This window comes from Symphalangus syndactylus, chromosome 20 (genome assembly GCF_028878055.3).
Source record: "Symphalangus syndactylus isolate Jambi chromosome 20, NHGRI_mSymSyn1-v2.1_pri, whole genome shotgun sequence".
Taxonomy (NCBI): Eukaryota; Metazoa; Chordata; class Mammalia; order Primates; family Hylobatidae; genus Symphalangus; species Symphalangus syndactylus.
Genome location: NC_072442.2, coordinates 13,525,859 through 13,537,498, shown reverse-complemented (window position 1 = coordinate 13,537,498; position 11,640 = coordinate 13,525,859).

Below are 11,640 nucleotides of genomic sequence, written 5' to 3'. Positions count from 1 at the left end.
TCTTTGCTTTATGAATTGATTTCATTTGGAAAATTGTGTTCCCCATTTTCCCTCCAAAGACAGGGAAAACAAGAGCAATCTGTTAAAATGTTGGAAAGCGGGAAAGCAACAACCACCATATAATAAAATCAGTAAAACCCGCCCCCCTCCCCTTCAACTAGCAGCGGGAGAATTCTGTTAAGACTGCAGAAAAGGTCCAATGATACAGTCTAAAAATGGCATGTTGATAGGACTTTGCGCAAAATATCAAACAAACAAAAAATGGCGGAGCAGAGGAACTTCCTTTGGCCTGGATAGTAATAATGTTAATACTGATAAAAGCAGACATTTATTGAGTACTTTTCATGTGCCATGCATTAAACTAGGTGGTGACTTCACATATATCAACTCATTTACTCTTCGCAGCCACCTTGTGAGAGATGTGCTATTTTTATCCTCATTTTTGCAAATGAGGAAACTGAGGCAAGGTTCAGTAACTTATCCAAAGTCACACAGTTGATGATTTGAGCCCCAGCATTCTGGTTCTAGAACCCGTTCTCTTCACCCCCTTCTTATGCTGCCTCATTTGGTGGGAGATGGAAGTGAGTTTGCACACACTGTATGTGCACACCTGCACACACCTAGCCAAGGACACTGAACAAACATCTCTAAAACTGCATGGATCTTTCTCACGGACCTGACACTATGTTGTCTTGGGTAAAGTATAGTCATTTGCATGCACGTTTTGTCGTCCCCTTAGAGATGGCAGAATCCTTGAGGATCTTTCCATTTCAGTGTCCTCTACAGGTCTGAATACTGCACCTGGCATAGAGCAGGGGCTCAATAAATAAATGCTTGTTGAGTTGAGAACAGGTAAGTGTTAAACAAGGCACTGCTGACTCTAAGTGAACTAGACATTTCAGAGAAGATTTAGATCTGTGAGGGACAGAGAAGCTGCAGAAAGTTATGGGGAAGAAATGGACCTTTAACATTTAGATGGATAGATGGCTCAAAAAAAGATGCTCAGGGTGGGGAAGGCACATGGGAAAAAAAGACGTTCAGGGTGGGGAAGGCACATGGGAAAAGGACAGATACAGGAGAGAGAATGGCATGGCAGGAGCTAATAGGGAGATCTGGTCGACCAGAGTGAGCACTTGAACCTGGTGCAGCTGGTTCTGTCACCTGGGCTGGCAGAGAGGTTCTTGAGCTAGGACAGTGCCTTGGGGAAGGCAATGCTTTCAGGATCCCGGGGAGCCAGTATGGCCCAGTGGTTAAGTGCATGAAGCCCTTGTCCAGGGCTCTTGGGTGTGAGGGACGTTATAGGAAGATACGTATATGTTTAAAAAATAAACCAATCTCTGCTTTTTTTTAAACATTAATATTTTCCTGGCACTGCTGGTTAGAATTACTTGTCTGAGTGTCCTCAACTCAGCCATTTTCCAGTTGTGGGACCCTGAGCGAATCACAAGCCATACATCCCTTTGAGGGTGTTGAGAGGATTAAATGAGATGATGTGTGGGCAGTGCCTAGTGCTGTCCCATAGTAAACAGTGCTGCCCTTATCTGTCTAAAGCCATGAGGTCGAGGATGGTGTTGTGTGGGGGGTGAGTCTGAAGCCAACAGCAATTACAAGAAGAAGAGGAAGAAGAAGAAGGAAAAGGAGGAGGAGGAGGAGGAGGAGGAGAACAAGAAGGAGGAGGAGAAGGAGAAGAATTGTTAAGTAGCAGCTTTATACTCAGGCTTCTTGTTACATAATGGAGAGGTGAGTGGTTACCCTACAATTTTATAGGAGTTAGTGAACTATTTGGGCTCACATGCACTCTGTCTGGCTTCTAGGCCAATGGGCTTTCTCCCACCATATCTTGCCAATGTGGTTCAGGATATGATGGGAGAGGGAATTTTACTGGTGGAAATATCCCTAGGCTACAAGTTGGAGGGCGTCAGGTAAGTGCCCTAACTTGAAGGAGGCCTCTTTTAATTCCTTCTGCCTTTTGAGAAACACACAAGCCTCCCCCATCCTACCTCCTAGAGATTCTGCCAAAGGCCCCTGTCCTCTTCTTTCTAACGAATTACCATCTTCTGTGTTTCCCCAGTAAATGAGAAGCTTCGTGTGAAGCTTAACTTTCTGTAGTTTGTTTTACGTTTCATTCCCATTTTCAAACAAATTTGTAACATTGGGTTTTAAAATTTCTAGGACTAGAAGGTAAACTCCACGAAGGCAGGGCCTTTGTCCAGCTTGTTGACTGTTTTATCCTCTTCACCTCGAACAACACTTGGCACAGGGTGGAAGCACAATAAACACTTGTTGAATGAATGAACATACGTTTTCAAACAGCACATTCTCCTTGGGGATTCTGTGTATCCCTGGCACATATCCAGAAGATGATAGCTAGTATTACTAGTATGGCAATACCCTTGCTCATTTTCCCAGCCCCTACTCCACAGCTAGACTGTTCATTCTGTACAGTCAGTGTCCTGGGGTCTTTAGAATCTTTTATATCTCATTTCTGAATTTTGTAAGGGGCACTGCACCAGCTAAATGCTCAGTCAATGCTGAGAGATTGATTTGTTGGTGTTGTGTAAGTGCATGTGTATGTGTGCAAGTGTGTGTGTGTGCAGGTGTGTGTGTGTGCACACAGGTGGATATGGGTGTGGTTTCCATACCAGTCTGCCTTCCATGGGCTTGGAGGACATTTGCTAAAGTTAGTCAGAATGGCTGGGACCCAGGACTCTCGGGTTCTCTTCCTATGATTCATGGGCATTCTGGGGAAGTCTATGAAGCCCTTAAACTGCAGTGAAAGCTGGTATTTAAAAAAAGAGGATGACTTCGTTCCTCGTTCCCTTTTGTACATTTTTCCACTAGCATACAGGCTCCTCCAGGAAATTTTGGATCTTTTGCCATCCTTAGAACAAGTCATTTCATTATTAGTATTTATTTTTGCATTAGCTGTCTACTAATTAGGCATTTGCTTATAATGTTTCATTCATTGTTTAACACTCACTTACTCTGCCCCTACTGTGTGCCAGACACTGGCTGACACTACAGAAATCAGACACATCGCTGCCCCTGAAGGGCTCCTGAGATGGGGTGACTGACAGGGGCCTGGGAGCAGGGACCCAGTAGAGAGGTTGGGAGGGTGAGGCAGGTTGAGGGTCAGGGTTCAGGGACGATTTCCAGAGGCGGGAGAACTCTCTGAATGAAAGCTCACGAGGTGCCAGGAATCATGCTAAGCACGTTACAGACATTATCTCATTCACTCCTCACCACTCTATGAGGTAAGTGCTATTATCCCTGTTTCCATGTCACTTTGGATGAATTACTTCACCTCTGTAAGTCTTAGTTTCCTCATCTGTAAAATGGGATTGGTAAAACCTCAGAGAGTTACGGTGTAAAATATACACAAGGTATTTAACAACATGTTAAGCTGGAGTTACTAGATGGCTCATAAATGTTACCTACTGTTATTATGATGAGGGCATGGGGCCTGCAGAAGGTGAGTGGTTTGCCCAAGTTCCCCTAGAAAGTCAGGGTCAGAAGTCAGGTTTAGATTCTGTGCTCTTGGGTGCAGGCCACAGCACCTAGTATGCCTGCTTGGAAGTTTAGGAAGGGTTTGGAGAGTTTGTCCTGGATGGAAAGGTGTATTATGAAAGATTTTCAGGGGGGAGTGGCCGCCCCACACCTAATCTACTCCATGATCCCATTCATAGATGTTAGTTATCTGGTTAGCCTCTAACATGGACCTGGCACCTCTTCCCTTGACTTCTAAACACTATAGCCCTTGAGCTAACGTTTCCTCTTTCTTTTGCATTGTCCAGGAATTATCTGCAGTGGAAACAATGAAGCCAATAGAAGACTAGGAATTCTCACCATGGAGTTTCTGGGTGGCAAATAACAAAAAGAAGTCATTTTTATGGGGTTGGGGGTGGGTGGAGAGTAAAAAAATAAAATAGAAATAAAAGAAAACTGTTTCTGGCACTGGATTTGCTCATTGAAATCATTTTTTATCCTCTGTACAGAGTCACTACCGAGTTCCTCTTGGAGCCACCTCCCAGGGCAGTTGTAAGGAGCCCTGATAAAGATTTATGTGGTTTGTTTTCTTTCCCCAAACTTTTGAAGATCAACAGAGGAGGTAATGTTTATGGTTGGTTGGTTAACCCTATGGCTCTCTGGGGTCTCCTTCTGCGACCCCTGGGCTGTTTCTCAAGGCAGGAGGCAGCAGGCCTTGGCTGCCGCATCTGGGGAACTGGCTGTTTAAAGGCCAGGGTTGGAGAGAGTTTCAGGCCCAATAGTTCTGGAGGCTTTGCTCACCACAACGGCGTCATCCCAGCTGAACGCCCCCACCATCTTCGGAATAGAACCAATTTATCCCACAGGGGAGTGAACGCTTGAAAATCAGCGTCAAGAGGAAAAAAGAGGTTGGGGGTGATGCTTACAAGGTTGGGTTAGCGAGACACGAATGGATTTGGCTCTGAACTTGTTAATCCTGCTCAGGTGAAAGCAGAATTGTCCAGGGCTCTTGGGTGTGAGGGACGTTATAGGAAGATATGTATATGTTTAAAAAATAAACAAATCTCTGCTTTATTTTTTTAAACATTAATATTTTCCTGGCACTGCTGGTTAGAATTACTTGTCTGGGTGTCCTGAACTTCGTTTCTGAGACCCAGCTGAAAATCCTGGACAGCTGGAGGGAAGCAGACACCTTGGAGAACCGAAATATTTGGTATGCCTTTCAGACCTTATTAAAAAACGAATCCATTTGGTTTTTTTTCACATGTTCCTCTACATCTTAGGATAGCTACTGAGAGAACATTGGAAAAACATGTCTTTTTGGAGTTTCATTGGCCTACAGTTCAGGAAAACATAGTTCTTTGCTTCATGCAGGAAACTCTGATCTTAAAGATCCAAATCTTCCACTGCTGTTCAGGAACTCAGGAGCTAGCAGTGGGAGTCTTTAGAGTCACTCTCCTGAGTAAAATCATAGGGGTTCCGTTGGGAACTTACACTCAGAAGAAATGTTAGTTTACCTATTTATTGATTCATTTATTGGTATTCTTTCAGTCAACAAACTGTCCACGAGGTATCCAGTAAATTTTCAAGTCATATCTAAGATTTCAGCTGGCCCACAGCAGTCCTATTAAGGGTAATGGTAGAAATTCTAATATATTATGGCCAAGGAAACTGAGGTAAGGTGAGGTTGAAAAACTGGGTTGCACAGCATTTCTGACTCTTTTTACTGCTCCAGGCTGCTTTTTCCAGAACCTATGGTAGAACAGTTCTAAACTTGGGAGCCAGAAAGACCTGAGCTCAAATTCCATGCCTTCTATTTACTTCAGGTGAGGCCTTGGGCAAGTTGCTTAATTTATTCAAGCCTCAGTCCATGCATCTGTAGAATGAGGATTAAAGCAACAATAGCAACTTTTCCAGGGTGGTGGTGAGAATGAAACCAGATGAGGTGCTCACAGTCCTGTACAGATACGTTCTCCATTGGAGTACGAATATTGTCATGATTAGGTTGAAGCTGTTATCTTTTGCTCTCCTCCTATGGTCTCAGAGGAGTGCTGCAAGTTGACGGAAAGCTTAACTAGCCTTTCTAAGGGGTAGATCCCATCTCGGGTGCTGTGCTGTCTGTGTTGGGCAGTGGTGGTCTTGAGAACTGTCAGCTTTGGTTTCTCCACCAGGAGGTAGAAATACTTAACATAACACAGTGACCTAATCAGGGGCATACCAGATGCTATCATCCATAAACAGCCATTTATTCAAGTCAAGCAGGCCCCATGTGCCACAGGTAAGCTGGGAAAGAGAGATTGAATTGTTCAGTCCTGCAGGAGTGGAGGTTGAACAGAAAAGCAACACAACCCTTACTCATAACTTCCAATTGCTGCAACTTTTTTAAAGCAGGTTAAACAGACTTTCCACGGGAAAGGTGTGGAAAAGACCCAAAGCGGGACAATGACAAAATTTTATTTTTTACAGAATCATCTTCCTCCTGGCTTTCTTCAAATTCTCTCATCTCCAACCATTCTGCCCCATCCTGCATTTTAGCATTTGTCACTGCTCCTGTTTCCCACCCCTGAAGAAACATGGAAGGCACAAGTTAGCCTGATTCAACTCCATAAAGGCACCGTCTTTCCAAATGAGCAAAAATGTTCCCACCTAAAACTATACACAAAATGTTTATGAAATGAGAAGGGGGAGATTCAGAAGTTATAGGAGCCGGCAAAAAGTAAGTAGTGCCCAATGTATGTGAGAGCACCTCTGAGGGCTTCCTTTGCAATTGCCATTTAAAATGTGTAGACATGTTCTTGCTCCCTCCCTGGAAAGCCCCCCACTCCCCACCCCCAGTCCCAGCTGCACATGCACACAAGAACCCCCATATATATGCACGCTTGCTCTGACTGAGGAATCCAGCAAAACACGGGGCTGGTCTTTATAGGCCAGGGAGCTTGTTGTTTTAGTCTGTTGTTTTCATTTCTGTGCACCTGCACCCCTTGCCTTGCATAAGACCCCCACCACATTGCCTCTGCCTTGGCCAACAACACGGGGATGTGTGTTTCTGAATAAGTCACACATTATGCAATTTGGTTTCCTCAGGAATTTGGTAGAAAAACTCTGGATCCCGGTGAATTGGGCTTAATTGCATCCTTCAGGTCCTGGGCATGTTTCACCTGCCTTGGGTTTACTCTTTGGGATTCCCCAGTCCCCATCAGTTCCCTCCATCCCTCCCTCCCCACAGGAGCTGCATGCATGATGGGGTTGAGGTCTTTACCTTTAGCAAGGCAATGAGCTGGGATTGTGGGTGGTAAGGACAGCCTGGGCTGCCCGGCATTCTGGTGGCCAAAGGGTGGGTGGAGGGTGGGTGCCAGACTCCAGGTTGATGAAGAGTTATTTCCATGTATTTGACATCCAGTCACCATGGGATCCTGTTTGCAAATGCTAAGTAACCCAGTCAATATGGTACAAATTATCAATAGCAGCAGGGGGAGTGCTGACTGCTGCAGCTTGGGCTTTGAAGAGATTACTGTGCTCTTGGTGCAATCCAGGGCCAATAAGGTCTTAAATCCAATTTCAACTTGGTAGGTCTCTAAATCATGGCTGGAGGTGCCATTGCAAAAACAAAGCAATGGCTTCTCCATGGTGGGAGCAAGCCAATCAGGCCCCAAATAAGATCCAGAGGAAAATCATGCCAGGGTTGCTTTGCATTGCTATGAAGGTGACTTTACTTTCTTAACCAGAGAGAAGATTGAAGGTTAAGAAATCAATGGTGGCTGGTTGGAATATGAAGAATGAGATGAAAAATAAAGAATTTGGGTTCTAAGCTCATGCTCATGCACCCAGTGTAGATATCACCTTTACAGTATCCTGAGAATTGGTGGTCCTGCTTCTGGTTGAACACAGGGATCTCACTGCTTCAGCTGTGAGTGGTACCATTCCACTCTTAGACAAAAGTTTTCATTTGCAATTATTTTTTCTTTTAAGGTTAGATTGGTTTCCTTCCCAGATAAATCTTTTGGTCATTGTATTACTTATCTATTGCTAAATAACAAATTACCCTACAAATTTAGCAGCTTAAAAACAACAAACATTTATTATCTCACACAGTTTCTGTGGTTCAGGAATTCAGGAGCAGCTTAGCTGGTCGATTTTGGCTAAGAATAGCTCATGATGTTGAAGTCAACCTGTTGGTTAGGATTGTTGTCAAACGAGGCTTGACTGGAAGTTGGACAATTGCTTCCAGAATGGTTTGCTCATATGGCTGTTGGCAGGAGACCTCAGTTCCTTACCAGGTGAGCCTCTCCATAGCGCTGCTTGAGTATCCTTAGGACATGGCAGCTGGCTTCCCCCAGAGAAAGTGATCCAAGAGAAAGAGCATGGAGGAATCCATGATGCCTTCTATGACCTAGTCTTGGAAGTCACACATAATCACTTCTGCCACATTTTAGTCAATAGAAGCGTGTCGCTAAGTCTAACCCACATTCAAGGGAAGGGGAATTAGGCTCCATCTTTCGAAGGGTATCAAAGAATTTCTAAACATGTTTTTAAACTATCACAGTCAATTCTCCTAAATGATGCTACATAAAGTAAATCTATTTAACAATTGTCACAATAATCCTCCAGATATTTCACTGCAGTTATCACACCTTAACACCTCTGGCTAGACAGCCTCAATTTCTTTGACTATTCTGTGCATGACGTGGTATATATCTATTATCCTTGTATAGTGTGACAATGAAGCTAAAACATGGTATCCTGGATTGAACATAAGACTCAAACTATGAATAAAGAGTACTATGAAACTCTTAGAGCTCATTAACACATTCTAAGCATAGTGCCTGGCATGTAGTAGGTATTCAACTAATGTTTGCTATTGAAAGAATGAACAAAAGAATGACTATATGAATGGATCTATTTCTGTTAAAATATCTAGAGATTGCACTAGTGGACTTTTTAAAAAAGTGGCTTTTTATACTGTGATTAATTCAAGCTTGTTAACTAAAACACCTGAATTAATTCTTTTTTTCCCCCAATCCTTTGCCCAGCTAAAATTCTCTCATCTTGTTCTTAGATTACTTTAACCAAATACGGAAATTGTCTTTAATCTCTATTAAATGAAATCTGCTGGTCAAGACCATTTTGAATAATAGTCTATCATCTAGCATAAGCTATCTCTCTAAGATTTATATGGTCTAAAAGTGTAATCTAGGAGTTGTCCATACAAGTCATTGATCAAATATTGCTTCATCAGGCAACCAATTTATTTCTTCTGTGCAGGTCTTCTCTGCCACCAGGGCTCCTGATTTCCTGCCCCTCTCTGTCACTGGGCTCTGTATGCAATCAGCACTCCAAAAATGACAAACCACCCATAACTAACTTGTTCTAACTGCACTTAAATCCAAGCCATCCTCAACAGATGTGACTCGCTCCCTCAGTAAAGTCCTTTAGAGAGGGAGATTCCACTGCCTCCCACAGTTATCCATTTCCAGAGTCCAACATCTGGAGGTTAGGGAGAAAAGAGTAGGGAAGGTGATGTATTGGTAGAATAATTGGGGTGGAGAGGATTTATTCTTGGCCTTTTTAGCAGGAACCAAAGTCTTTTTGGGGGTGAGTGGGTGGAGGGAAAAGTGGGAGCGGGAGGATAGTTCACAACCAAAATCTTAACATCCAGCAGAGGTGGCCATTTTAAAAACCAATATAGAGAATAAAGAGGGAACGAGTCCCACACAGATGTCAGTGTCTGGGGCCAATTAAGAGAGTTCATTTGGATGAACCCAAAGATGTAAGGGGAGGAATCTGAGTTTTCTTTGTTCAAATTAGACATGGCAAAATTCTGGGCTTAGTTTATTTTCTTTTTGACTTACTTTATTATTGTTTTAAATTACAGAAATAATATATGCTTTTAAAAATAAAAAGTCAAATAATTCAGAATCGTATAAAAATGTTACTAATTTCTCCCTTCCTTTTCCTAGCCCAAACTCTGAAGTTAACAACTTATATTTCTTTTCGTATTTATTTCTATGTATGTTTATATATATATATATACACACATATATACACACACATATATATACATAAAACATACATATGCTTATAATAGAACTTAAAACAATTGCTTATAGCAGGCTGGATTACAAAAATACATTTTATTCTCCCACCTTCCTTCCTTACCTTCTTCCTCCCAACCCATGATAGAGATGTTTCTATGTCAATGTAAATGGCTTTTACTCATTCTTCATAACAATACTAAAGATGCAGCAGAATTTGTCCAATTGTTTTGCTATTTGTGGGCACTCAGGTTGTCTCCAGGTAGTTGTGTCACGACCAGCAACTTTGCAATAAGCATGTTGTACAAATATCTTTATCTACTACTGATTTTCTCTCTATTGGATACATTTCCCAATGTATTGGTTTTACCTGGTAGCAAGTTTTACATTCTTTTTTTTTTTTATTAATTTTGTTGCACACAAAACAATAAATATTTTCTAAAAATACATACAAACAAAAAGATGCGTATCAAACATATTAGGAAGGTTGCACATGGGAAGATGGGGAATAGAAATGGGGGGTGGGAATTAAAGAAAATAAATGAGAGAGGGACTTTGTATGGATCAATGTATGGATCAATGATAATAACTCAAAGAAGAAGGAGAAGGAAGAGGAAGAAAAAGAAAGTGAGATAAAGGATCAGAAAGGGAGGAAAATAGAAAAAATTAGAGTATGACTCCAGGGTAGACCTGTTTTGTTGTCACTGGGTTGGTTGGTTGGTTTGTCTGTTGTATTTTTCATGTTTCGCCATGTTGGCCAGACTGGTCTCGAACCCCTAGCCTGAAGTGATCAACCCGCCTCGGCCTCCCAGAGTGCTGGGACTGCAGGCGTGAGCCACCACGCCCAGCCCCCACATTGCTTCTGGCCTCCGTGGTAGACCTCCCAGACGGGGCGGTCGGGCAGAGGCGCGCCCCACATCCCAGACGGGGAGGCCGGGCAGAGACGCTCCTCACTTCTTCCCAGACGGGGCGGCCGGGCAGAGACGCTCCTCACTTCCCAGACGATGGGTGGCCGGGCAGAGGGTCGGCCGAGCAGAGACGCTCCCCACCTCCCAGACGGGGCGGCGGCCGGGCAGGGGCTGCAATCCCAGCACCCTGGGAGGCCAAGGCAGGCGGCTGGGAGGCGGAGGCTGCAGCGAGCCAAGACCACGCCACCGCACTCCAGCCCGGGCAACACCGAGCACCCAGTGAGCGAGACTCCGTCTGCAGTCCCAGCACCTCGGGAGGCCGAGGCGGGCAGAGCACTCGGGGTCAGGAGCTGGAGACCAGCCTGGTCAACATGGCGAAACCGCGCCTCCAGCCAAAGGAGAAAAAGCAGGCAGCGGTGGTGGCGCGCGCCCGCAATCCCAGGCAGCCCGCGGGGCGGGGCGGGGCAGGGGAGGAGAATCACGGGAGCCGGCGGCAGGGAGTCTGCAGCGACCCGACTAGATTGCAGCCTGGGCCACAGAGAGAAGAGAAGAGAAAGGAAGGAAGGAAGGCAAGTTTTACATTCTTTTATGCTAGTCAATGGTATGATAAACAACATACTGTCTTCTCTCTCTTCTCTTCCTTTCTTTTTTTTTTTTTTTTTTTGAGATGGAGTCTCATTCTGTCGCCCAGGCTGGAGTGCAGTGGTGGGATCTTGGCTCACTGCAAGCCGCACCTCCTGGGTTCACGCCATTCTCCTGCCTCAGCCTCCCGAGTAGCTGGGACTACAGGTGCCAGCCACCACGCCCGGCTAATATTTTGTATTTTTAGTAGAGACAGAGTTTCACCGTGTTAGCCAGGATGGTCTGGATCTCCTGACCTCGTGATCCGCCTGCCTCGGCCTCCCAAAGTGCTGGGATTACAGGCGTGAGCTACCGCGCTGGGCCTCTCCCTTCTCTTTTAATTTGCTAAGTCATTATTTTATTTTGTTATGCAGCATTTTCTCTTTTTTAAATTATTATTATACTTTAAGTTCTAGGGTACCTGTGCACAACGCGCAGGTTTGTTACATATGTATACATGTGCCATGTTTGTGTGCTGCACCCATTAACTCGTCATTTACATTAGGTATATCTCCTAATGCTATCCCTCCCCCCTTCCCCCACCCCACAACAGGCCCCAGTGTGTGATGTTCGCCTTCCTGTGTCCAAGTGTT